General features: G+C 37.5%; 1 protein-coding gene across 17 annotated transcripts in view; it reads left to right on the top strand.

The window, feature by feature from the left end:
• Positions 1-27354, top strand: part of LRRC4C (leucine rich repeat containing 4C) — a 1083645-nt gene that overhangs the window by 989984 nt on the left and 66307 nt on the right. For 4 of the 17 annotated variants that reach the window (XM_074336242.2, XM_074336235.2, XM_074336240.2 and 1 more), the window contains one exon: positions 23081-23150. The exons of the other annotated variants lie outside the window; for them this stretch is intronic. The gene's annotated coding sequence lies outside the window, so the exon portion shown is untranslated. The remainder of the gene's footprint in view (positions 1-23080; positions 23151-27354) is intronic. 17 annotated transcript variants of the gene reach the window in all.

The following is a 27354-nucleotide window of genomic DNA, read 5'->3' as shown; positions in this document are numbered from 1 at the left end:
TTTGTAGTGAGTCACTGAACTCCTCTCAGCCTCAGGGTACTTTTTGATCAAAACTGAGCTAGTGATTTCTAGATCATGTAGTTTGAAGAATTATATAAGGTAATTCAGGTAAAGTTGCATTGCATAGTGCTAATAACGTGTCTATAGTAGACAATCAGCTATAGGTGTACTATTTTGAATCTAAATCTAAAAAAGAGATGTCAGCAATGATTAAGATGCATGGTTAGAGTTTGTTATGTAGAAGGCAATTCTCCAGAGACCACAGACAGAGGGATGGAGGAGGAAATATTCACAGAATGAATTCGAACACCTATATCCTCTAATACTTATGTAAATATGACACCCTTAGATGTTATCATCCATTACCTCACATACAGGTGGCTAGAAGCTCTTGAAGAAAGATGAAACGGAGAACAATAGAAACTACTGTGTTGGAAGCTTCATTTTTGTAAGAAAGTTCCACCTTCCTTGTAGCTTACCTTGTTAAATGTTTCTATTTTTGTTTAAAATTTCATATTGGCACCATAGTCAGCTTAGTCAATTAATTCAAAGTCTTCAAGAAACCGTACTCATTTCTCTCTTCTATTCACCCCTCTACAATCAAATTCAGGCTAGCTCATGGCAAAGGTTTTAGGTATTTGAATAGTTTATGTCTGTTTCTCTAAAAATAATGGATTTACACCTTTGTTTCAGGTAGTTTCAACTGCCTAATTTATGGTTTTTATACAGTCACTTATAGGGATACATTTTCACAATGGCTTTTATTATTCTCTTCATATTTTAGAATTACTTTAAGTTCTAGTCAATAATTATGGGCTATGCACAGATTCATAAGATTTACTGTGGTAACTTCATTTTATTTTAATAGAATGGATCGACCTCCATCTGTCTGGAGTGGGTTTCTTCCTGACAGCAGATGATGGGAAATAAACATTATAACCTTTGGGGGCTGTTGCAACTTAACGAGATATGGAAGTAAAGTAAATGAATGGATTTCATAAGTCTTCCTGTGTTATTGATGACTCCCATTCAGAATACCTTATTAATTCACTCAGTGCCTATTTAGTGTCACATTGTTCCTAGATGATGGAGAGACAAAATGAATTCAAACAAACTTTCTATATGAAGTAGCTCCAAGTCTTTTGGGGCACAGGACCTGGTAAGGTAATTATATTACAGTGATAGATACAATGCAAATATGACCGAACTAACTGTTCTGTTAAATTCTACTAATTGAATTTGGGGTAGAATAATTTCTGGGATGATTTCTGAATAAGATAATGCTTAAACTAAGACTTAAGGAGTAGAAATTATCCAGAAGAGGAAGATTGAAGGATGAGTAATTTTGTCCCATGAGATTTTTATCTGTCACTCCAGTACTGGTAGACCATAAAACATGCCTCAAAGTGGCCCATTAAATAACAACTGACAGAACGTAACAAAGAACAAAGCAAATTGTATCATTAGAATTAAGAGAATTGTAACAAAGTATACAAGTTTCGGATACTTGTTGGTGGGGAACCAGGAAAGTGTCTTGGGATCAAAATGATAGCAATTTATTGAATACCTACTTCATGCAGGCTAAGCGTTTTACATTTGTTATCCTCTTTAACCACCATAACAAATCGGTAGGTAAAATTATGATTATTTCAAGTTTAGAGATGAATCAATAAATGAAGGCTTATAGAAAACAGGTTATTTTCTTATACACATATAGCTAGTGAATAAAAGACTTGGACTAAGAATCTGGTTTACCTGAGTCTAAAAGTCATGATCTTTGTGCTATGTTGCCTGGTCTTTGTAAATTGCATCTGTCATATTGTATTTACTATGGGCAGCACACGTGTTGAAAAGTGTAAATTGGTGAAAGCTGAAAAAGCCAGGCAAATAATGAAAGAATTAGATTTGGGAGCATATATAAATAGATTAAATGTTATTAAATAAAGCTCAAATCATGGGGAGAGAATTTATCCACACATATAAATGTTGAATGGAACTGGATTTATATATAACCCAGATCAACATTATATAATAAGGATTTTAATGAATGTGGAGGCTATTGAGTATTTGACAGCCTCTATGGAATAAAAAGCTATTGGATTTTGAAAGTCACCTCATGGGAAATATTGGAAGCTGAAACACTTGAGGGATGTAAAGTTAGATTGGATAAAACATATTTCTAATCTCTAATATGGTCTCTTTTTGTAAAATGCATGCACAAACACACATACCATTCAAATCTACTTTGAATTTTTACAACTACATGTCTCAGTTTATTTAAATAATGGTTTTAATCTTAGAAGAGAAAACTTTTTAAAAATTAATTTTCAGGTAGAAACTAAAGCATTATAAGATAAGTTGTAGAAATTGAAATCTCCTTTTTCAGTGGGATGGAAAACATGTAATCATGTAAAAATAATTAGTTTTGCAAAGGGATACATGAATGGGAGGTCTTGGAAAGGAGGCGAAGAATTAATTTCCCAAAAGGCACTGCAGATAAAATTGTGGTCGGTACATTTCATTCTGCAGATATACCTCTTATTGGTATCTTGTCTGTTCTCTTAGGTGACATTTGGAAATAGTGTGGGCTCTAATGATTGTCCAATCATGCAAATGAGAAAGGCACCTTTCAGACACTTCACTTTGGACACACACTCTGAGCCCAGCCTTGGTTTTGTCCTTTCATAAAGAGGTATAAAAAGAAATAGCAGAAGTAGTTACTCAGACCTCTACTGAGTGGGAGTTAGAGGCTCTTTATCCTGTCTAATCCCCCTGTATTCTTCTTATGCAGCAATGGAAGAGATTAATGTTGAAAGGAGCTATCCAACTGGCCTGGTATTTTCTGTTTATTCTGAATCCCAGAGTCACACTAGCACACTAGCGTCTGTGTTCTCTTGTCCCATGCTTATTTAAGTGCTAGTGTCCTTTCATAGGTGTGTGTGTGTGTATATATATATATATATATACACACATATATACACACATATATGTATACACATACATGTGCATATGTATGTGTGTATATACGCACATATACATATATATGTGTATATATACACATGTGTATATGTGTGTGTATATATACACATATACACACATGTATACATATATATGGCACATATACATATAAAGTGCTTGATATATATAAGTACTATATATATTAAGTACTATATATATTTATATATATTTCTCATATACATATATGTATTTATGTATTATTTATTTATTTACTTACTTACTTATTTATCTGTTTCATCTCTTGCATTCCAAGTGCACACCTCAGTTACTTCTCCGATGACATGATAGGATGCAATGCTGTTTTTGCCATTTTAACTAGTCCCTATGGGACTCAATGAAACCTGTCATGATTTCCCCAGTGCACACATAGCAAAGGATGGACTCATTATCCTGCCACTCCAAGGATTTTATAATATGGAAGCAGTCTATATGTCTAAACTTTTCTTATATTTCTTATGCTTTCTTGATTATCTCCCTTAAGCTTTTCTTGCAGCTGCTTTCCCTCCAGTCAGACGGGTAACTACTCACTGTTCCTGAGCCTTGGCTCCTGCTTGAGCACTTTGCGGCATTTGCTCAAAGTGTTGCTGCTTTCACCACCATCTCTCGTACTCTTGGTACTCTCTCGGCTCTATTTACATTGCCTGCCTATTTACATTATCTGCCTAAACTGTAGTGTCCTCTGGTAAACACAAGTCTTGATCCTCTCTGCTGAGCAAGACCCCTGATTACTTCGAGTCTTCATAGCACTTGCCTGGCATGCTCCCTGTGGACTCATCCTAACCTTCTACTACGAGCACTCATCGTGTTACCTGGAGTTTCCGTCATAGGGATTTTAACACGGGAGGTGATGGATAAGTATTAATTGAATGCACAGGAATTATTTATTTGAAATCCATTCCTTTTTTTTTTCCAAGTGAAAACTGAATTCAGAAGCAATCTAAATGCCCAAGGGTACAGGGAATGACTAAATGTGTTACATAACACATCCATATGTGGATTATGCTGCAGTCATTAAAATTACATTTGCAACGAAGTTTCAATGCTATGGGAAAATGATTATGATATATAGTAGATGTTTGGTATCCACAATTTCCCTGTTTCCTTCAAAGTTGCCTGAGGTTTTAATAATAGTAGAGTAATTATAGCTACTGGTTATTTACAATGTTCCAGATCATCTTGAATTTTCCTGTATCTTATTTAATGCAAAAAAGTAAACTAAGGCACAAGGCAGTTAAATAATGGAATATTAGTCAGCCATAAAATAGAATGAAATCTTGCCATTTGTGACAACATGGACTGAACTCGAGGGCCTTATTCTAAGTGAAATAAGTCAGAGAGCATACAATTCTGTATAATCTCGTTTCTATGTGGAATCTAAAACAAACAGAAAAAACTTGCTCATAGACAAAAAGATTGGTGCTTGCTAGAAGTAGGGATTTGGGTGGGAACCATGGATAAAGGGAGTCAAAAGGTACAAACTTTCAGTTATAAAATAAATATGTCATGGGCTGTAATGTACAGCATCGCAAGTATAGTTAATGGTACAGTGTTGTATATTTGAAAGTCGCTAAGACAGTAAATCTTAAAATTTCTCAGTAATAGAAAAAAATCTGCAGCTATGTACTGTAACAGACGTTAACTAGACTTATTGTGGTGATCATGTCCCATTATATGCAAATACCAAATTATTATCTTGTACACTTGGAACTAATATAATTTTGTATGTCCAATATACCTCAATAAAAAAGAAAAATACAAATCACTACTGGTCAGAGACATTCAAAGTAAAGTGAGAACAATTGAATGTGTGAATGCTAAGGACTAATATGTTAAGGGGGAAAAAGTTTAAAGTAAATTAGAGATACATAAGATCTTAAGTACATATTTAAAGAATAGGATGGAAGTAGATAGAATAAGACTGAGAAATATGCTAAAGTGTTAACAGGGATTATATTTGAATTATAAGATTATTTGTTATTTCCCTTTTAAATATTTTATTTAAATATTTGTGTACTTTTAAATAGTCAATCATGTTCCATTCTGTTTATAGGTAGAAAAAAATATGATACAAATACACTCAGGTCTTTAAAAATTTATTTTAAAAAAGAATTCAGTAGGTACAAATCTAAAGCTTTTTTAGTTTGATTCAATTTGGAAGCTGTTGCTTTGGCCAGTAATATGTATTTTTAATACATATCCAATGATTCTGTACAGTATTGACAATGATGAATTCAAATTTTAGAAGTAATTTGTATTCCTTGCAAGGTCACTGCAGAGGGTAGTGATCACTCACATTCGGGCCTTTATTCTAATGAGTATAATTAAAAATAAAAAATGAGTTTTACAAGACAAATGTATATCTAAGTCATAAAATCAAATAGATTGACTGATGGCCCCCTTCCACCAATAATCTTATATGTATCTACCATGATGCGGGGATGAAAAGCCTATTCAAATGCAATGCTTGACTCCTAAAACTCAAGATGATTAACAATTTTTGGCAGACTTAGGAATTGACAGGCTTTTCTGCCATAAATCTTGACACATTTCAGCGATTCTCACTCCATCACAGAAGACAAGTGATTACAGGAAACCATAGTCTTAAAAGAGTTATCATTCAGAGGTGTTTGGGCAATTATAAGCAACATACCACAAAGGAACCTTGGTAAAATGCAGGTGAGGGTAGCGTCAAGGTTGAAATTCCCTCAAAGGAGAAGCGGTGCAGCTATTCTCTTGTTTCTGACTTTTTAAGAGGAATAACGAATGGTTCTGTTTGAATCCATTTATTCATTCAACAAATATGTATTGAATATCTGCTATGGACCAAGGACTATTATATTGTAGCTCCTGGGAGCAGCAGAAACAAGTCCTGGCCTCTTTGGAGCTTACTGATTTGGGCGTATATGGGTGGGTTGGTAGAGGGCACTATGAAAATAAACAAACACATATATAAAGTATACACATGTCTAGAGCAGCACGGTTCCATAATAATTCCCTCAATGGCAGAAATGTTCCACAGCAGCGCTGTCCAATATGCTAGCCCGGGCTCTGTGTGGCTATTGAGCTCTTGAAATAAGCCTACTGTGAATGACGAATGACATTTTAAACCTTTTTATGTTAACTAATTTAAATTTAAACAGCCACCTGGAGGTAGCGGTACCGTTTTGGTGAAGCCATTAGCGGTGAGGAGGTGGGCAGGGTTCAGAGGAGTGACTGCAATTATAAACACAGTGGTCAGAAAAGACATCTTGAGGAGACATTTGAGTAAATACCCAAAAGAGGTTAAAAAGCAGACCTTGTAGATATGTAGAGGAAATTATTTTCAGGCACAGGGACTGGGAAGTGCCGAGACCTTGAAGTGGGTGACACCTGGCATGGAATAGGAATGGCATGGAGTCCAGTAGGGATGCAACGGAGTGAGTGTGTGCACAAAAAGCAGATGAGAGCAGAGTTCACGGCCATGGTGAGGAATCAGGAACTCTAACTTAGGTTTAATTAATTCATATATATATATATATATATTTCACTTTATTAATATCTGATATTAATATTAAAGTATACACATAAACAGATATTTAACAAATATTAGTATATATTGTAACTAGTAAGTATATATTTAAAATTAGTGTCAAGGTTTAAGATTCCAACACCCCAAGAGCCTGTCCGTTCCTCAAAATAAAACCCTTTGTTGATCTAGAGATCAGCTAGAGCACTTGATCTGGCCATATTTTTTTATTTCATGGTTGAGCCCAGAATTTTAAATGCTCAATGATTCTCTAAGTAGCTCTTGGACTTGCATTTCCCCACCACACTGAAGAGCGTTTATGACTACAGCGCTCTTTAGGCCTTCCTCCCCCCAGCAAAACATATTGTTTTCTTTCCATTGAGTTTATCTTTAAAATTCAAATATAGCTGAGACATGTTATGGAAGAAACTATGCCAATTTTTATAGGCAGATGATTCTGTACAATTAATGAGCGTTCTAGGTCATGGTACAGAAGAGCTATAAATGTAAAACATTTTTAGAATACAGATCATTAGTCACATGAAACTGTACAGGATGTAAAGGAAATTGTAGTTATTCAGATTTATCTTGAATTTCATCTCACTGAAAGATACCTGTCACATTTTAAATGTTCTTGGCACATATTGACACATTAGCTGCCATATGATAAGACTTGTATCCTAGATTTGGGCCTTACCTATGATTTTATTTTTATAAGAAACTTGATTACTTTGTAGAGATAATTATAATGCCCTCTTTTGAAAGTTTATTTTTAATCAAGAAAATGTATATATATTTTATTACATTTAATAAAACTTCAATATTTTGGTATTGCTATCTTTTTAATTTACTTAATTTTTTATTTAATCCGCTAGTTATGCCATGATTGAATAGTCCTTATAGAGAGAGATGGGAAAAGATGAGAAAAGGTATTAACATTATTTGAGTGCCCATTCTATGCCAAAGTATATAAAAATGATGATTCTATCTGTCATTTTTCAGTGACATTTAATAAACTCATTGAAAGGACAAAGCAATGAAGAAATGCTGTTATCATTATTGTCTTAGACATATATGCTATGCACTGTACTTGTATTATCTCATCTAATTTGTATACCAGACATGCATAGTAGCTAGTAATGCTTTCATTTTATGAAGAAGATTGAGGACACAGAAATTTGCTTAAACACACACACTTCTAGTATGCGATAATCTCGGGACTCAACCCAGAGACTTTTTGACTAAAAAGTCTGTGTTCTTTCCACTATATTCTCTATCTCCAATTATAACCTGGTAATATCTAAGCAATAATATAGCTTTTTGTTGTGGTTTTGCTATTTACTAGCTGTGTTCACTGTTTCTTACTAGGGTTACTTAGTATTAGTAGGCATTAGTTACCGTGTCTATAAAAATGAGAATATTAACATTAAATATACAAGAAACTTATTATGATCCTTATATGAAATAATCCATGTAAACAAACAACAAAGCGCTTAGAACAGAGTGGTCACTCAATAAATGTCAGCTATTATTAATCATTTTATCCAAGTTTCTGCATATGTATGTAGGAAGTGGAACAAATTATTTAGCATGTTAATTCCATGTGGTGTAGTAAAATAGATTTTCAAAACCTTGTGTTCCTTCTGTCTTTCCAACCACACCACTTTTAAATTTTGATCCTCCATAATTTACAGATTAGGGGCAACCAGATACCATTATTAATGAACTTAAAGGAAAATTGATTAACCTCCTAATGACTTCCTTCCCCAGAACTGAAACCGATCCTGGATTTCCTCAGATGCTCTGTGATTGCTGCTGTCTGCCTGTAATCAGGGTTTTCAAAAAGATTGACTTTGGCATAGTGTTGTCCAGGCTTGTACTCCCCACCCCTCTAAAGAACCTGAGGTCTTCCCAATACTCTGGTGACTTGTTACCAGCTCTGGCCCTGGTGGTACAGAACATTGACAGGCATGCTGATGGGGCCATTCATTTTCATGTTCATTTTTTGTTTCATAACAGAAAATTCACAGAAAGATTGTGTACTAATTTTTTCTCGTTTCTGCACGTCCCCTGAGTCTTTCTTTTGCAATTCCGTGTTGTTTCTGGGTTGTCTTTGCTCCTTGTCTCCTATCTTCCATTTCTAGTCTCCTTTTAGAAGATAATGAGCCTGTTCTGATCAAATCATCCATTTGGTATCATGGAAGCCTTGTCTTCTCGAAAAGAATATTACCCAGTCGGACAAAAAGGAAAACCCTAGATGGTGCCTCCTTGTCCCTTGTAAGCCGAGGTCTGCGTCACAAAACATAGGGACAATCAGAGAGAGGCTAAAGAAAATCGGTGTTTTGTTGGTGTCTGGATCTTCTGGGCTGGCCAACAGGCAAATAAACAAGTGGGCATTTTAGCCCTGAAGACATGGAAGCTGATGATGGCTACAAGATTAACCAGATTCTATCACCCAGCCTCCTCCACAAATGAAATTGTCAGGTTCATCTTCATTCTGAAAGTACTACCAGCAAATATGAAAGTCACTGTATAGCTGGGTTCTCATCATAGTAGAAATGTGAAGCTTTTGCAGTTGCACAGTTAAGTTACAGAAAGAAATGCAAGAGGAAAGGGAAGGAGATGAGGACTTATGTTAGGTTTTGTTGGTTAAGTAAATACCTTACCCAAAGTGGTGGGTGATGAGAACGGCACACCAGATAATATACAAAAAGGATCAATATTTGAATAGTAATTGTTTAAATCTTTTTAATACTATATAAAAATACATGCAACTACATAAAAATAACTAAATGTAACTACATAAGAAGGGGAATTCCCCTTCTTATTTTTCTCATTGGCTCTAGTTGTTCACAAACACAAAAAACAAAAAACAAAAAAAGAAGAAAAGAACAGAGATCAATCCTATAACCAGCTTTGAACAAAGAAGGCCATGTTGCTCAACTCCCAGACCTTTTCCCTGTCAGCTTTCTTGAGTGCTTTGCAAATTTCCCTCTCAGCTCTTTAGCCTCTTGGCTTGCCAGAGAGTACTCTTGAGCTCTCTCTTTAGTGTTTTTGCCTTCCTAAGCAGTTCTTGATTCTTTCCTTTTTTTTCTTGGGCCAGTCCTGAGCTTGGTCCTTTACCAAACTGTCTCAGTGTTTTTTATTCCATGGGGAAAATTCCATGGGCCCCCTCAGATTCATGCAGTCAAAGTCAAGTCCAGGGGTATTTTTATTGATTGATTGATTGATTGATTGATTGATTGATTGGACCCAGCAGGGATTTCCTGCCTGTTTTTGTATATCGCTGCCCGAGTTAATTGGACTAATCAATTAATTTTGTTGAAGTTGTTCAACAACACTTGTCCAAGAGCTATCTGGACAACAGTCCACAGCATGGAGTAAGACAGGTCAGAGTTTAAGTTCCCTTTATTCCAATTAACAAACTGTGTGTGGACTCCAATTTCCGTTTTTGCCATTTTGTAGATGTGTGAGCCTTAGCGAGTACTTACATTCTCTATGACCTCTTTTTTTTTTTTTTTCTCATTTGAGATTATATTATCTACCACATAGATTGTAGTAAGGATTGCTAAGTATGTAAAACATATTACAGAAAACTCGGCCCACCTCAGATGCTCTGTCTATGTATCAATCAGCAAGAAAGAAAGTCATTCTTGACTCATTTAATGTTTCAGCCTCCCTTTATCACTTGAGATGAGTCCTGCCCGTGCTCACGGCTCTCTGAGTAGGGGGATTATATACCTGAGCATCATGATTTTATGAGAGGAAGCATATCTTGGGAATCAGGGTGTTCTATCTAACGCCCTTTCTGCTTTGCCTACTAGGAAAGGGAGTTCACCATAATTTTAAGGAATCTACTTAATATCATTCAGCTATTGAATAACAGAGCCAAGATTCCTGCAGCCTCTTGATTCCCTTCTGGTGTTCTTTTCATTACACCAGTTTTCCCCAACTTTTCTGTCCACAGATAATGCTCAGACAACATGCTCATGGGGTGCTGGTGATGCCCAGTTCTACCCATTAGCCAAAATGCCATTCCTTTTGCTCTTACTCTAAAAAGAAGATCAAAATGCAAAAGAGCAGAACTCTTACTGAGCACAACCTTGGATAGCCTCTAATTGTAAGAATGCAGATATTATTTCCAAACTTTGCTACTGTAACACTTACAACAAATTATTTGAGTCATTCCTCAAAACCTTGGTCCACTGGTCATTTGTAAAACAAGTACAGTTTAGCTTTTAAGTGCTGTAGTCCATTCAGCTTTTAATCTAAGAGCAGGATAGGAAAACAATCGCAGGTGTTGCTGGCATCCCAGTACCTAGGTGTCTCTAGATTTCAATCCTAGTTATCTACCACGTAGGCATAGATTTTTAGTTTCCTTTAGATGGAAGTATTTCCACTCAGCCGTTTCACAAGAATTTCTCAGTGATTGGTCCCCAAGTTTTTGTTTTTTCACATGCCATCTTGCAGTAGTAACATAGCATGATGGCCAGGCACATGGAATCTGGAGCTTCCTACTTATATCCCAATCCTGCTTCCAGTGTTTACTACATGTGGGACCTTAAGTAAATTATGTAACATCTTGGCATCTCTATCTCCTCATCTGTATAACGAAGATAATAATATATAGTATATACCTCACAGGGCTGCTGTGATATTTCTATCACGTATTGTATGTAAAGAACTTACATGGTATTGGCATTTAGCTCCGTGTAAAGAGCTTAATAGATAGAATGCCATACATAGTGGATATCGTTAGAAGCATTGCCAATTATTGTCTTTTTACAGCGAGCAAAGCCCCAATCTAACTCTTTGTACATACAGGAATGGATCTGAGAATTCATTTAGCAATTCCCACATATTTAGCTTCCTAGTAGCTTCAGAGATTTCTTTTCAAAAATTCTTATAGTCCTTGTATTTTCCTCCGGTTTATCTTGCCTACTCCCTGAAAAGGTTGCATGTTTTTAGAAACTACTAGAGATTTCCAATCTGAGTATATAATTACCCTGAGTGCTTTGCTCCTAAATCCACAATAACAAGCATTTAGTTTGTTTTTCAGAGCTGTTGTGCTTAATTAATATTTATGTAAGACTTAGTGAAATCATGAAAATTAGCAGATGATCTTACCTAAACAGGTAGCGAATATATCAACAATTGCAGTAAGAACGCTGATGCTACAACAGTACGTCTTTCGATCACTCAGACATTACTGAGCCTGGTAAGCATGGCTTCCTAACTGGTTACTACCTAATCTGGTACATGCATTGTCAGGCAAATAAATATTACTCTGTCTATTTTAAGATATTGACATGAAATATGAACCTTATGTTATAAATATAACAGAAAACTGAAAATAGCTGTGACATCAGCACACAAGGTTTATTCTATTCTTTGGAAAAGTCTGGAAATGCAGTAATCCTTCCGTATCTGCGGTTTTGCTTTCTGTGGTTTCAGTTATCTGCAATCGACCATGGTCTTAAAATATTAGATGGAAAATTCCAGGAAAAAAAAAAATTACGTGCCATCGTGAGTAGCATGATAAACTGTTGTGATCTCCTTCTCCATTCCACCAGGGACATTAATCATGCTTTTGTCCAGCGTTTCCAAGCTGTGAGGTATGACAATTAAGTTCAGGAACTCATCCTAGAAAAAGTGCTACATACTTCACTGCTGAATGTCACTAGGGTCACCTTCGAAGTACTCCCCTTGGGAAGCTATGCACCGATGTCAGTGCCTAGTCCACCCTTCAAAGCAATTTTGGATCTCTTTTTTCTGGAATGGCTTCAGAGCTGTTGTCATATTACTTTTGATGTCCTGAATGTCATCAAAATGTCTTCCTTTCAATATTTCCTTTATCTTCGGGTAAAGAAAGAAGTCACTGGGGGCCAGGTCAGGTGAGTAGGGAGGGTGTTCCTATACAGTTATTTGTTTACTGGCTAAAAACTCCCTCATAGACAGTGCTGTGTGAGCTGGTGCATTGTGGTGATGCAAGAGCCATGAATTGTTGGCAAAAATGTCAGGTCGTTTTCATCTAACTTTTTCATGCAGCCTTTTCAGCACTTCCAAATAGTAAACTTGGTTCACTGTTTGTCTAGTTGGTATAAATTCATAATGAATAATCCCTCTGATATCAAAAAATTTATGGACATCATTTTCACTCTTGGTTTGGACTGACATATCTTTTTAGGTCATGGAGAATTGGCTGACTTCCACTGTACCCTTTGATACTTTGTTTCAGGGTCCTATTGATACACCCATGTTTCATCCCCAGTGATAACATGGCCCAAAACATCGTCTTGTCTTTCCAAAAGGTCTTGGCAAACTTCGACTCTCCTTTGCTTTTGTTCATCTGTGAACTCCTTCCGGACCATTTTTGCACACACTTTTCTCATGCCAAGATTTTCAGTTCAGATTTTCCTAACTGTTTCTCTATCGAAGTTTACTTAGTCCGCTATGCTTCTCCCAATCAACTGACGATTTTGATGCACAATGTGACGAATTTTTTCAATGTTTTCATCAGTTCTGCTCGTTATAATCCACCCTGAACTCTCTTCATCAGTGACATGTTCTCTCCCCTCAGAAAAACGTTTAATCCATTTGTACACTGCCGTTTTCTTCATGGCATTATCCCCATAAACTTGGACTAACATGTCCCTGATTTCACTTCCACTCTGGACAAGTTTAACAAGAAATTTAACGTTTGTTTTTTGCTCTAATTCAAGCTCAGACATTCTTGCGATGGCACACAAAAACACTCAACAATGATGAACACCACTCAGCAAGACACCACCAAATGTCTACATGAACACAGCTGTGAGACACTGATATACCAGGGTTATGAAACCTTACTGAGCTGTTTGTACAGCACTGCCCATTTAAGTGCATGGTGGCAAGTTTGTGAATGTAATTGTCAGACCACATATATACGCTCCCCACCTTTAGTCACTTAGTAGCCATCTCAATTGTCAGGTCCACTGTCATGGTATCTCAGTGTTTGTGCTCAAGTCACTCTTATTTTACTTAGTAATGGCCTGAAATTCCAAGAGTAGTGATGCTGGCCATTTGGATATGCCAAACAGAAGCTATAACGTGTACATACGTGAAGGAAAAAAACATAGTCTATATAGGGCTTGGCAGTATTTCTGCGGCTTTAGGCATTCACTGTGGGTCTTGGAATATATCCCCTATGGATAAAGGGAGACTGCGACAGTGCAGAGTTGGTATGATGGCTATACAAAATTATAAGGGATCCAGGCTTTTTCTGTGTCTCTGCTCCAATATTTTAGTGTAAGACTTTAAACCTCAAGGTCCAAACATGATCCGTGGTGGCTGCTAGAGCTCCAGCCATCATGTCCACATTCCTGGAAGCAGAAAGGAAAAATGGACAAAGGGCATTATGAGGTCATCTCTATTCCAAATTTATTTCTTTAAAGCACCACTCTTGAAATTCCGTTAGGGCACTTTAGCTTATATCCCATTTGGTCAGAACCTAGTCATATAACTACATGTAGGAAGAAAAGATCCTGGGAAATGCAGTCTTTTGTTTGGGGTTCAGTATAGGCCCCAAACTAAAGCTAAGATTTTAAAGAAGAAAGGGAAAATGATGTTTGGGTGGGCAACAAACAAATTAAAAAATAATCTTTTGACTCTTGGTGTTTTGTTTCCTTAGTACTTAAAATTTCTAGATACATTTATTTCCTATGAAACATTTTCCCATATCTTTTGAAGTCTGCTTATAATTGGTAATGCTTTTCTGTTTGTTTTTGTTGTATTTACATTTATTAATATATAGTGCTTACTTTCAAAAGGATCTAAGGAAACTACTCAGAAAAGCACATGCCAAAGAGGGCAGTTTACTCTATCATTCATCTTATTTAACAAAAATTTGCTATATGTTTCTGTGTGCCAGGCGCTGGGTTAGGTGCTGAAAATAAAAGTGAGCAACACAACAAGTGCCAGCCAATATGGGGCTTACATATGAGGGAAGAGAAAAGATAACCGAAACTATAATGTAATGTCAGGTTGTGGTAAATAAAGCATAGTGAGGGAGAGAAAGTGTTGGATGACTCAGAGTGCTATTTTTGACTGAGTGATCAGGGTAGGAATTCCAGCAGAGAGGACAGCAATACAAATATCCTCAGGAGAAAGTTCTCGAAGGGACTCCCTGCTGAGCTCAGGAAGAGCAAGGAGGGTAAGGTGACTGGACTTCAAGGATGGAAATGGAGAATTGTAAGAAATGAGTTCAACACGGAGAGAGAGATCAGAGTCAAGTAGATCAAGAGGGAGATAATTCCAGCACTTTAAAAAATACAGCTAGCATACTATAGCAGACAAATTGAAACTGAAATGACCCTTTCTATGTTTTAGTGTTAGTTTGTCTCTTCTTCAATTTACCAATTATTTAATGATCTTTTACCATGTGTGAGACTCTTCAATTAGGTCCGAGGGATAAAACAGAAATATGACGTGTTCCCTGTCATCAAGATGCTTGCGTTCTGGCGACTTCGGATCTACCCAGAAAGCTGTTAGCTCTAAACTTTGTACCTGTGTACCCAGGAGATTTCTTTTTCTTTTTTTCCCCCATATTCTCTCCTGCTTATTGGAATCTTTATATACAAAATCAGGCTTGAACACTATTGCTTAACTCCAAGTTTATTTATCTTCTCTCTTGAAGACATACAGATATCTTAATACCCCATTCCATTCTTGAACCAGTCTCTTATGTTTTCCTGAAGGATCCTACATTGTGTAAGTGTGTGTAACTTTGTATATACCACTTCCTCTGACTTACATGCCATTCCTCCCTTCTCTGACAAAGTCTCATTCTTCCTTCATGGTATCTCATTTGAAAAGATTCCCCCAGCTCTTTCTCAGAGTTAATTGCTTCTGTCTGTATTCAGCCCAGTACGTCTCTTACATTAGGCATCATGGTGTATTGCTTATATATGCTTATATTATTCTTTCCCACTAAAATAAAAGTTTCTTAAGAACACAATGCAATGCTTATTTTTGAAACTCAGATATCTAGCGAAGTGTTTGGCCCATAATCAATGTTTAAATATATGTTTGTTACATGAAATAAAAGTCCCATTAAGGACAAGGCTAATGTTAATGTCCACATCGTGGAGTAAATAGAACGGTCCCAAATTGTGTTTTGATTATGTAATTCTCTCCTTTCAAAACTCATTATTTGAGGGGAAGCTTTTAGCTTTTATTCCAAGTTACTCCTAAGTAAAATGTGTGTTTCCACATTCCAGTGAAATCTTCTACATGATCTACTATGTACATCTTCTGAAGCATCTAGTGGCCTCACATCCCCGCATAGCTCTTCAATTGAATTTACTTATATTTAATCTATTTCATGGTAGACAGTTGGCACAAGTCTATTGTGAAACAGTCACCTTTGGGGAAGCATAAATCCAAGAACAACCTTGTGTTTATAAATATATACATTTATTTATTAGATCATACACTCTTTACTAGATTGTAAACTCCTTAAGGACAGAAAATATAGTTATCTATTCTCATGTATCCTGGGATATATGAGATATATGTAGGGATATATGGGCTATAAGTTGCTGAGATCAAGGTGCATGCCTGGTGTGACAATTAAGTTAACAAACTCACCCTAGAAAAAGTGCTACGTACCTCATTGCTAAATGTCACTACAGTCACCTTCGAAGTACTCCCCTTGGGAAGCTGTGCACCAAAGCCAGTGCCTTGTCCACCCTTCAAAGCAATTTTGGAACTCTTTTTCTGGAATGGCCATCAGAGCTGTTGTCGTATTGCCTTTGATGTCCTGAATGTCTTCAAAATGTCTTCCTTTCAATATTTCCTTTCTCTTCAAGTAAAGAAAGAAGTCATTGGGGACCAGATCAGGTGAGTAGGGAGGGTGTTCCAATACAGTTATTTGTTTACTGGCTACAAACTCCCTCACAGACAGTGCCCTGTGAGCTGGTGCATTGTCATGTTGCAAGAGCCATGAATTGTTGGCGAAAAGTTCAGCTCGTTTTCGTCTGACTTTTTCATGCAGCCTTTTCAGTACTTCCAAATAATAAACTTAGTTATCTGTTTGTCCAGTTGGTACAAATTCATAATGAATAATCCCTCTGATATCAAAAAAGGTTAGCAATAGTGTTACCACAAGTTCGCTAACTTAATTGTCAGACCTCATATTCCTCTGTCTGAAAACGTTGTGTGCAGTAGTATGCTAGTAAATGTTAACAACTGGCTCTCAGAAAATACACACACACACACACACACACACACACACACACACACACACACGTGCAAGCACGCGCACATACCCTGACTTGTAGCTTGCCTATTTTGTTGGCCAATTTCAGGCTACCAAACTAAAGTCGCTAAATGTGAAGTTGGGAAGAGATTCGTACTTTGGCTAAGGCATAAGCCAAATCCAGCACTGAGCACACCATCACTAGGGGTCTGCATGGGTTTAAGAATTCAGAAGATTTCTGATTTTTAGAAGCTAGTATGTATAGTATATATTATGTAACACCTTCAGAGGTATCTGGGGAATACATTAGTATTTCTGCAGTAAAATTAATAGATATTGACACTGGGACATATGTGAAAGCCAAACAAAATAATAGCTTTCATATTTTTAGATTTTTTTTTTTTTTAAATTTAGAATTGGATAAAAAGTTTTAGGACTATATCTATGTCCACATTGTAAAACAGAGTACTTCAATGGAAAACTATTCATGATCTATAACACACCCATCTAGTTCTGTTCATTGTCTTTGAGCTATTTTGCAGTTCTGGAAATTGTAAGTAGATGATAGATATGCAAATTCTGTCTTGTCCAGTAGAATTTCAATTGATTTCCCTCTCCCCAGTGGAGAAATTAGTTTGTCTTCATTTGCAGTTTAGCTCAACATTATTCGATGTAATTTTGTAGTGTTTCAACTTTGACTTTGAACTGGTGTAACATCTTGGTTCTCTTATATCATATGAGCAAAGTTAATTTTTGAACACATGTACGTTTTTCTATGTACATGAGTCATGATTTTACTTTTTTCTGAAAGTGTCTTTGAACACACTATAGGGGAGATGTTAGACATGTTGTAGGAAGCTTCTGAGGGCAGACCATGGATTGATGTTGAAATGTAGGAGAGGTTTCCCCAGTGTCCAGAAGAATTGTCAGACCCGAGAGCCAGGTAACAGTGGTGTGGGCTCCCCTGACAGGTTGTTTCCATTTACTGGGAGTGCTCTAAGGAGGCTCACTGCGTCTGACGGCCATATGTAGAAGTTGCTATGGGACTGGATGAAATGCTATCTTTAAAGTTTAGTTTAGGGTGGCCAGTTAGCTCAGTTGGTTAGAGTGCAATGCTCATAACAATAAGATTGCCAGTTCGATCCCCACATGGGCCACTGTGAGCTGCACGCTCCACAGCTAGATTGAAACAACTACTTGACTTGGAGCTGATGGGTCCTGGAAAAACACACTTAAAATATAAACAAACAAACAAACAAACAAACAAGTCAAAATTAAAGTTTAAGTCTAAGTCTTTTTTTTTTTTTTGTTTCTAGCTCCTCATTTGAGTGTGACTCAAGTGTCATAGGAACACTCAATGAATCATTAGTTACCTAAGAGGACCAGAAGCTTGGATGGATCCATACCTATAAACTTAGCTAATAAAGTCAGGTGCTATTGGTATCCGTTAAGACTAATGAATTCATTAAAGTTCTCTTTTAGGAAATCAAGGATGTTTTAATTATAAGAAAAGTAGCTCTCGCAAATCCCTTGGCTCTTATTCTGTAAAACCATGGTATCTGGCTTTATGCATGATTGTGCCAGATTCACAATTTCCCACAGCCTCATAAAAGAGCTCTCCCTGTGTTTATGTTCCACATTCAAATTTTTCATTTCTATCTCCAAATGAATCCACTTGTAGAAACATCAAAGGGAATATAAGAAGCCATTTCAGCGACATCAATAATTTTGTACAATACATTAAAATTGATCAAGTCTTGGGTAATAAGTTCATGAATATTGGCTTTCTTTTTGAAGCTGAAAAGATTTGTAGATTGAGAGACTGAGATTGAGATATAGCCTGCTACCACCATTTTTCTTGCAAAGGAGGTTTTGTTTGTTTTTCAGTTTGTTTTGTTTGTTTGTTTGTTGCTTAGTGTGGGCTATATCACCTTTCCCCCAGATTATACATATTATCTGTTGCCTATAATGGAGACATTTTTCTTGTTGCAGCCAAATCAAATGAATGTATGGGTTCTATCTGTTTAGAGCAGAATGAGAGCTACCAATATGTAAGTTTGGCCCTCCACCCCCCCCACCCCACACACACATACTAAAATTTAACAGTAGCAATGTTTAGGCTACTTCTAGTATGTCCACCATACACAGAGTCTGAAAATTTAGGTGTAACTGCATACCCAAGTAATCATAATCACACGTATATTCACTACTCAGGAGGGATGGTCTCCCACATTGAGCACTGGGAAATAATTTAACCTTCCTGAAAAGTGGCAATAAATAATAATCCCTTTCTCTGTCTTATGTGACTGTTGGCATGATTTCCTTAATTATTTTTCTCATTTTCATACCTTTATATTTACTTGTATTCATATGTCTTTATTGAGATATTCTATGTAGTAGGCACTATGTGGGTTATTAAGAGCTATAGAAGGGTATATAGCTTTGCCCTCGAGGAGCTCGAAGTCTAGGAGAGAAAGCAGTGTCAGTACTTAGTACAATAAAATGAACTTGAAAGCAGACTCCATAAAAAATTCAAATCAAAGTCTATGTAGCCTGTGGAAATACAGAAGATTACTTTTGAACAGAAGGGGGCTGTAGGAGGGAGCAGCAGAGATTGTGGGTAGAAAAACTTTTTATGAGGAAAAGGCGTGTAATGATCCTGTGATTTCCATCCTTCCCTCAGTGAGTGCCAAGTGTGCCTCTGAGAGTGAATTATTAACCCACTTGTAACTTGGTGTTTTCTTGGATGGAAAACCTGCTCAATCAAATAATAAGAGAACCCGACTGACTACTTGATTGATTTGCTGTCCCTTAATTTTAAGTCATGCCTGAGAAAGTGGGACATTAGATGAATAAGTTTTGATAGAAGTGAGAATGTAGGAAAACATCCAAAACAAGGAAATGCCTATACCTTAAAGTGGGAAAACTTCAAATAGTTAAGGAGGGAGGTGAATATATGAGTATATATGACAGAGTCTGCAGAGGAGGAACAAAATAAAAGAACAACAAATTTTATGAATTGTACATATTTTTCAAGCCTTGGACTATAGTCTAGGAAACAATTTATCAGCTATTATGCTTCTCACCCTCCAAACTGAATGTGTGGTATCTTTCCTTGATGATTTTAGTAGTCTAAAGGACTAAGGAGTGTTGGTATCTTTATCCTGCGCTACTCAGACCTCAACTAGATTGCTTTTATTTACAGGGTTAAGAAAGCATTACTGAAAACTGAATGCATTTGTAATTAATTCTGATCACTCCTGATCTGTGGGTCATATCCTGAATTATCACACCATTTTAACTTTTTATTTTTCTGAAGTAACAACAACAACAACAACCCTCCAATAGCCTCTTCTGGACCTGGAGGCATGGTATCTTTATACATTCCATTAGAGAGTTCCTTTGACAAAGCCAAATTCAAGCCCAAACGCTCGGAGCTCTCTGTGAAGGTCCTGGGGAAGGCTGAACATGGAGAAGTATTATTTGGATATTTAAATGATGTGTAAAATATTAGGCTGATTATATATGGACCCCAAGTGCAGAACTGGGATTGGTGGATAGAATTCCTAGTGTGATAGACTTAAGTTGTTGAATGGGGAAATTGTCTAACATCATGGACAAACAAGGAAGGAAGGGCTGCCCATGGAGGTGTTGGGGCCCTTGCTTATATCAGAAAGCTTCAAGCACATGCAGGATGAACATGTCAAAGCAAAAATTGCACTGGCAAAAGTTAAACAGGCAAGGAAGATTATTCAAGGCTGCTGCAATAAGGGACAGAGGCCACCACTAATTCTGAACTCAACTCCATTGAAAAAGAGGGCGGGACTCTTTTTTTTTTTTTTCTTTTTTTCTTTTTTAGGGACTGGGGAAAAGCTAATGAAAAAGTCCTGGAGGTTGGGGGAGTCATAGACCATGTGTGCTTGCTCATTAGCTTTTCTAGAAGAAAAAGAAATTTCTTGTATCTCTAAGACAATAGGTAGTTTTGCTACTTGGAACAAGGTGCCCACCAATGTTAGGTTTCTATACTTCCACTGAAATTGGAAGATCAGGGTACCATCTCTTTTGTTGACTGTATTTCAAATACATGGGTCCCAGGTCCTTAAGAAAGACATTCCTGGGTGATAAAACTGGCAAGATGGTTTGTTTGTTTGTTTGTTTTGTGTGTGTGGGGGAGGGCAAAGGATAACAGAAAGGATTTATAATTACAAGTGTTCTAAAGTAAATGCTGTAAGAAAAGGGTGGTGAGCCTCTTCTTCCTAGAATCAGGAAGAAGCCTGTCTAAAATTTAGTCAAGCTGAAGGAATGGCCATTTTGGTGAAGAAGGGATGATATAGCTGGACATCATGTGTGGAATCTATGGACTATTAAAATATGTTACAAATCTGAAATTTGCTGCATTCTCAATTTAGCTACAAAGGTCAGGAAAGGGAATTTCATGAGGAATGTCACTCATTTATATAAATCACATCCAGTTGGCATCTCCATACTGTTGAGATAAGCTGCCTCCATTTTTAGTGATGGGACTTTGGTTAGTCTAAAGCTAGAGTTTCCATTTCCATGTAGATGCTGTTTTGTAACAGTTATTTTCCTTCCATTGTGGCTTCCCTATATGAGCCCTAGTTATTTGTTGTTTTCTATTTGTGGAATCCAGAGATTTAAAATTTCATCTCTTTGCAGTTGTACTAACCTACATTGGGTAAGAAACGTTTGCTGGTGCCTCTAATAAAAAATTACTAATGTCTACTATTAGTAACAAACTACCTCATTCAATTAGGGAAAGCCAGGAATTAGGTAGCTAAGTCTAGTAAGACCTCCCCCCTCTTTTTTCTTTTTTTTTTCTTTCTTTTTTTTTTTTTTTTTGCATCTGAGTGGAAGAAAAATGTGTAAATACCAACAATGCATGTACAGTATATTTTAAGAATCTTGATAGTAAGAGGAGAGAAAACTATCACTAGAGCACCTATTCTGCTCTTAACAGCCTTTTCATATATTATTTGGAGCTTTTGTTTTTATTGTACTATGGGGTTCTTTATTGTCTAATAATATTAATGGAGTTGTTTCCGCTGAAGTTAGTCACAACATATTCATATCATTTCCAACTGACTGGAATTAAAGACGGGTGAACTCCAGTTCTTTAAGGGAGCCACAAATAACAATACCCAGTAGCAGAAGGATGACTGAATTTGCCAACAGAGTCTATGCAAGGCTTGCTAATTTAGAGGGACATTTTTTTTAAATATGACAATGACTAGGATTACCCTGGGGAATTCACTTGGGCACAGCAAGTGAATCAGTGTTTAAATGATATTATTGTTAGAATGATTTGCAAAGAGGGATGAAAAAGTAAGTAGATGATTTTATAATTAATATTGTAAGTGCAAATTATGCAAGACCCATTTGTCTTTGTGGGAGAAGCAGCTGAGCCCTCTTCTGTGTCCTGCCCTGCAGATGGCTAGGTCAAAAGGCATGACCCCAGAGGAAAGCAGTGAATTTGCCCAACACCTTCCCCATTAAATGATCAGGCTTTGATCATTGACTCTAATAGCTTTTCCCCCACCCTTCAGGCACACACCCCTGCAGGCTGCTTTCATATTGGTCCTCTTCTGGCCCCATGATTGGAATTGATAACCGACCACCGTACAGTCACTGGGGACATTTGTCAAATGCTGGCATGCTTATAGTCAGACAGGGCCCCTCCTCTTTGAGGGAAATCAAGCCCACAAAGAGTTTTAGAATTTGGAGCCTCAGAATGTAGTCTAGCCCAACTCATTCATTGTACACAAAGAGACACGAGGTCCAGGAAGGTGCTGTGGTCGTATAATTTGTTGGGCACAGAGGGAGAATTATAACTCAGATGTCCTCTGCCTGCCTGACTTTGCCACCAACTGACACCATTTCTTCGTGATTGAGTAATTTTCTCAAGGTTAGGGGATAAGTTAGAGCTGATTTGTGAATGGAACACGGTTGTTAATCAGTTATTCTTTTTTAAATACTGCCTCCTTTGGACGGCAGTCTACTGTGGAGTCCCATTTTGTTGTAATCAGCTGGGTGCCCTCACAGGAAGGCTGTCCAGGTACTGTATTGAATAAGCATTTCCCACACATTGTTTTCCTTAATGAGTCCAACCATGCTATGATTAGCTAGCTCTATTATACATGTGAGCAAATGAGAGCTGGAGGTGTTAAAACACCTTGCCCAAAATCACACAGCCCATAAGTGAACAAACTGCAATTTGAACAAAGATCGTTGTGATTCTAACAGTTGAGTCCTTAGCCAGATTCTTTGCTAATTTGGCCTGATTATTATCGTCTTCTGAACAGCTCGTGTAACCAAATGCAAGGACTGATTCAAACTGCCGTGAGGGCCACTTGAGGCTGCATTTGCTGCCTGGTAAGCTCTTTCCTCTCTTTCTACCCTTCCAACCCCTCCCTCAGGTAGCTATGGATGCAAACACCTATCCTAAGATCATTGCTCCCTCCAGAAATGACTTTTCTCTATTCCTAGTTATGAATCGCTAAAGCACTTATTGTCAAAATGGACCTCTGAGTGTTTGTGAGGGTTCTTTGGGTCATTCTCATATCCGCACTTGGGTGGGCTCTATGGACTTCGCTGACCCTTTGAGAAGGAAGTCGCCAGCCCTTGGGTGCAGTTGTTGAATAGAAGGCGTTCACTCCCACTGTGGTGAGCTGGGGAGGAGGGAAAGAAAGCCTCTCTATTCTAGTCTGTTTGGGAAGATAAAAGGGCAAGGCTTCATTTCTTTGAAGTAGAGAGAAAGCTTTGTTTACTTCTATTGCTATACCCAGTAACAGTGATGGATCTTCTTTTTCAAGGGGAAAAAAGTTGGTTTAAAAAAATAACGAGCAAGTCAGAGAAAGAATAAGATGACTTGGAGAGAAGCGAAAACTCCAAAGGCTGATGTTTCGAAATATCGTTTGCAAACTGAACTCTAAAAGAAGATGAAGTTGGTCCTAATAAGCAACTCCCACAGCCAAGTGTGAGGCCAGGGTTGAGGCTGGCAGGTTCCGGCTGCTCGCTGCTGTGTGCTTTCTGTCTTGTGTGCCCTTGGGATGGGATGCAGTGGTGTGTGGCATGGCTACACTTGCACATTCCTGGAATCAAGACTTCCCTCTCTGTCTCTCCCTCTCCTGCACACATGTTCACGTGTGCATACATCATATAGCTACACACTCTGCATTTTTACCCAGCGTATTGCACAAGGGTTTGTGCAGTTGGCTACTTCACATGCGGCATACATTTTTAGGGCTGTCTATATGTAGTTTGGTGGCAGAACCACGAAAAACGTCTGACCTGTGGGAGTACAGATTTAGCAATCAAGTTTCATCTGGCCCACCAAGCTCCTGTGGTATTGATTGATACTTATCAAAATTGTGAAAGACTGTTTGCAAAACAAGAATTTGTATTTTTAGAAGTTACACTAAACATTTCAATGATCAAGCAGGGAACATAAGGCTGGCATGGAATGATCAAAGCCCACAGAGGTAGTCAGTCCTGAGTTCCGATTTCATCACCTGCATTTCTAGCTGTGTGGCCTTGGGCCAATTACTCTGTCCAAGTTTGCTTCCTCATTTCTAGGAAAATAGCACCTACTTCACAGAGTTCCCGTGAGGGTTAAACTGAAGAACGTCCCCGGGGCCATCTGGCAGAACATCTGAGGCTGATTCTCATACTAGCATGTTGTGTTTCCTTGTACTTTGTGCAAGAAAATTTCCCACAAGGGAAACTATTTGGAAAACAAAATTAACAACATTTTTTTTTTCTTAAGGTAGAATCAGATAAATGTTGGCTATCTTAAAAGGATAGTGCATAATTAAACTCTAGAAACTTAATAAATTCCTTGTAAAATGACCAGTCATGTCTGTCCCACAAGTTAAGGTACTATCTTGCCTGTTCTTTCTGGTGAAATCTAATCACTCCCTCAAGTGAAATTAAGAAAGAAAAAGGGTAGCCTATAAAAATAGAAGTCTATGAAATCATTGCATAGATCAAAACCAATGGCTCATTTCAATCAGGATAAAAACCTTTTCTTGATAACGTCCCATATGGCCCTTTGCAATTGGACCCTGACCCCACCAACAACCACAACAGAAGAAACCTTTTGCCCTCAACTTTCAACTCCCTGCCGCCATCGCTGTTCTTCTAGCATGGCAGGTGTGATCCTGCCTCAGAATCTTTGTACTTGTCTTTCAAGTTGCCTGAACCATCATCTTCCATATATCCCCAAAGTATACCCCTAACCTCCTTCTGGGGATATTTCTACAAAAGGTATTTTGTCCACAGTTTGTATTTTCATAATCATCAGTTTACAGAGTGTCCATTTTTGACCTTGTGCCCTGATTCTGAAGTCCCCTTTTAGCTCCATTTATTACCCTGATACAAACCAGCCTTTATTTAGAAAGCTTGCTGAATAAGAAGGCTGGAAGAATGTAAATACATGTAGAGTTATTCCATATTTCAGAAGCAGAAAGGCCCAGGGACATGGATGGGTGCATATGCTTAATAAGAGCTGGCATAAATCTTAACCTAGAATTGGAATTTAAAACTGAACTTTATTTGAGCTTCAAAATGGACTTCCTTTAACTCTCTCAAAGGAATTGATAAATATAAAAACTGATTATATGCAATGTTGCCACTTGTCGTGTTGTTTGGGGACAGTTGCTTTAATGTTATAAGGGAGAGTATTTGTGGAGGATCTGTATATCGCATAACAATTGTTAATGGAGTAAGGAAAGTAATTGAATCGTTGAGCTTAGATTTCCACTTAATGCAAGTGTGTAATGGGATTGTTGCAGTGCATCTCTGCTGAAAATAGATGGCTGCAGATTGATGAGTTAGAATCCGATCTTGCTCTTCTCTCAGTGAGTATGTAGGTAAACCGTCCATGTTATGTATGAGGGTATCTATCTCTGCATTTATTTGTCTATTTATTTATATGCCACCAAAGCACAGGAACATGTAATTATAAACTGTTAATGCCTACCTCTTCCTTTCTCCTTTCCTTCCTTCCTTCCTTCTCTCCCCGATCCAGTTATTCATTCAGTGAGTAAATGGTATCTGCTATAAAAAGCCCTTACCCTCTTTCCACTGCTGTCATGTCTCCCTCTAGAACATGAAGTTTTCCCCACTTATCCCACTTCACTGCAAGTGCCAATAAAGTCATTGGCTCATTCCTATTATATGTATATGAGTTCTGTAAGAACAGCGATCACGTCATGCTGCTATTTGGAAGTAATAGCATAGCACTCGTGTTTAACACAGTATATACTTGGTGCTTAATAATACTTGTTTAAGGAATGGATGAATTGATCCAGTGACCCAGTGCTGACTAGATGTGAAGCAGAAGGCAGGACCCTAAAAGACACTTATTATCAGAAATGGCCTTTGTCTCGCAGAGCTTGCAATTTTGTTGTGAAGATAAAACATATTGTCCTAGCATTGTTGAATGCGATGTATTATAAGAAACAAAATGATTGCTATAATTAGTATTGTTGCAATAGTCAGAGCCTGAGGGCTGTTCCATAGAGGAGGATAGAGGACAATCTGAATAGAAAGAAAGAGAAAATGGGGTCGGACAGCAAGTGTCACGTGCAGCTCAGACTCGCCAAAACAGTGGGTCCATGTAAAGAATTAGTGATAAGAAAATTGGGAATAGAGTGTAGGTCTACCCTGTGGAAAGTTGTAAATGTGAGCTGAGCTGTGGGCCTCCCACTCTAGCAGCTGCAAGGAAGCCTTAGGTCATTTTTGAGCAAGAAAGGGACATAATGGAATCATGCTTTTAATAAGATTAATATCTGGCCACTGAGTGCACTGTGGATTATCTGTTGGCAAATAAAGTATATTTTTGCATGAACCTGCTAGAGTTGATATGATAGGTAAGTACCAGTCTGATTAATTATAAACTCCGTTGGGTCAAATAAGCAAGTAACTGAAGGGGGCTAATCTTGTGGTTGGCACAATTTATGAAGACTCAAGTTCAAGTGTTACACTTGAGAGAATTATTAGTGCCGAAAGCTTCAGTTTATACAACATTAATGTTTCAAGCAGAAATAAACTTCTTTATCAATCCCACAGTTTGTGTTTCTAAGTGAAGCTAATAGGACATCAAGAGTGCTGGGTTCCGTGGGGAGGCGGGGGCAGAGGGGGATGAAGAAGGTGAGGGGATTAGAAAGCACCAATAGGTAACCACAAGATTGCCATGGGGATACGAAAGGTAGTTTGGGGAATATAATCAATAATGTAGTAAAGATTTTGTAGGGTATCCAATGAACACTTATCTTATTAGGGAGACCACTTCATGGTCAGTGTAGATGTCTGACCACTGTACTGTACACCTGAAGCTGAAGCTGAATAATACTGAGTGTCAACTATAATTTAATATATATACTCACAGGATGAGGAATACAGCATAGGGAATAGAGTTAATGGAATTGTAGCAGCTATTTACAATGTCACAGGGGTAGTAGATTCGGGTAGGAGAGTTCTCACTTTGTGAGGGGTGTAAATGTCTAACTATTACATTGTTGTGTACACCTGAAATTAATTTAAAAAAATGAAAAAAAGAAAGAAAGAAAAAGGA

The sequence above is a fragment of the Rhinolophus sinicus genome, chromosome 14 (assembly GCF_057876585.1).
Source record: "Rhinolophus sinicus isolate RSI-liver-muscle chromosome 14, RSI-T2T, whole genome shotgun sequence".
NCBI classification, from domain to species: Eukaryota; Metazoa; Chordata; class Mammalia; order Chiroptera; family Rhinolophidae; genus Rhinolophus; species Rhinolophus sinicus.
Note: the sequence above shows the minus strand (reverse complement) of the source record. Positions and strands in the feature narration are given on the sequence as shown.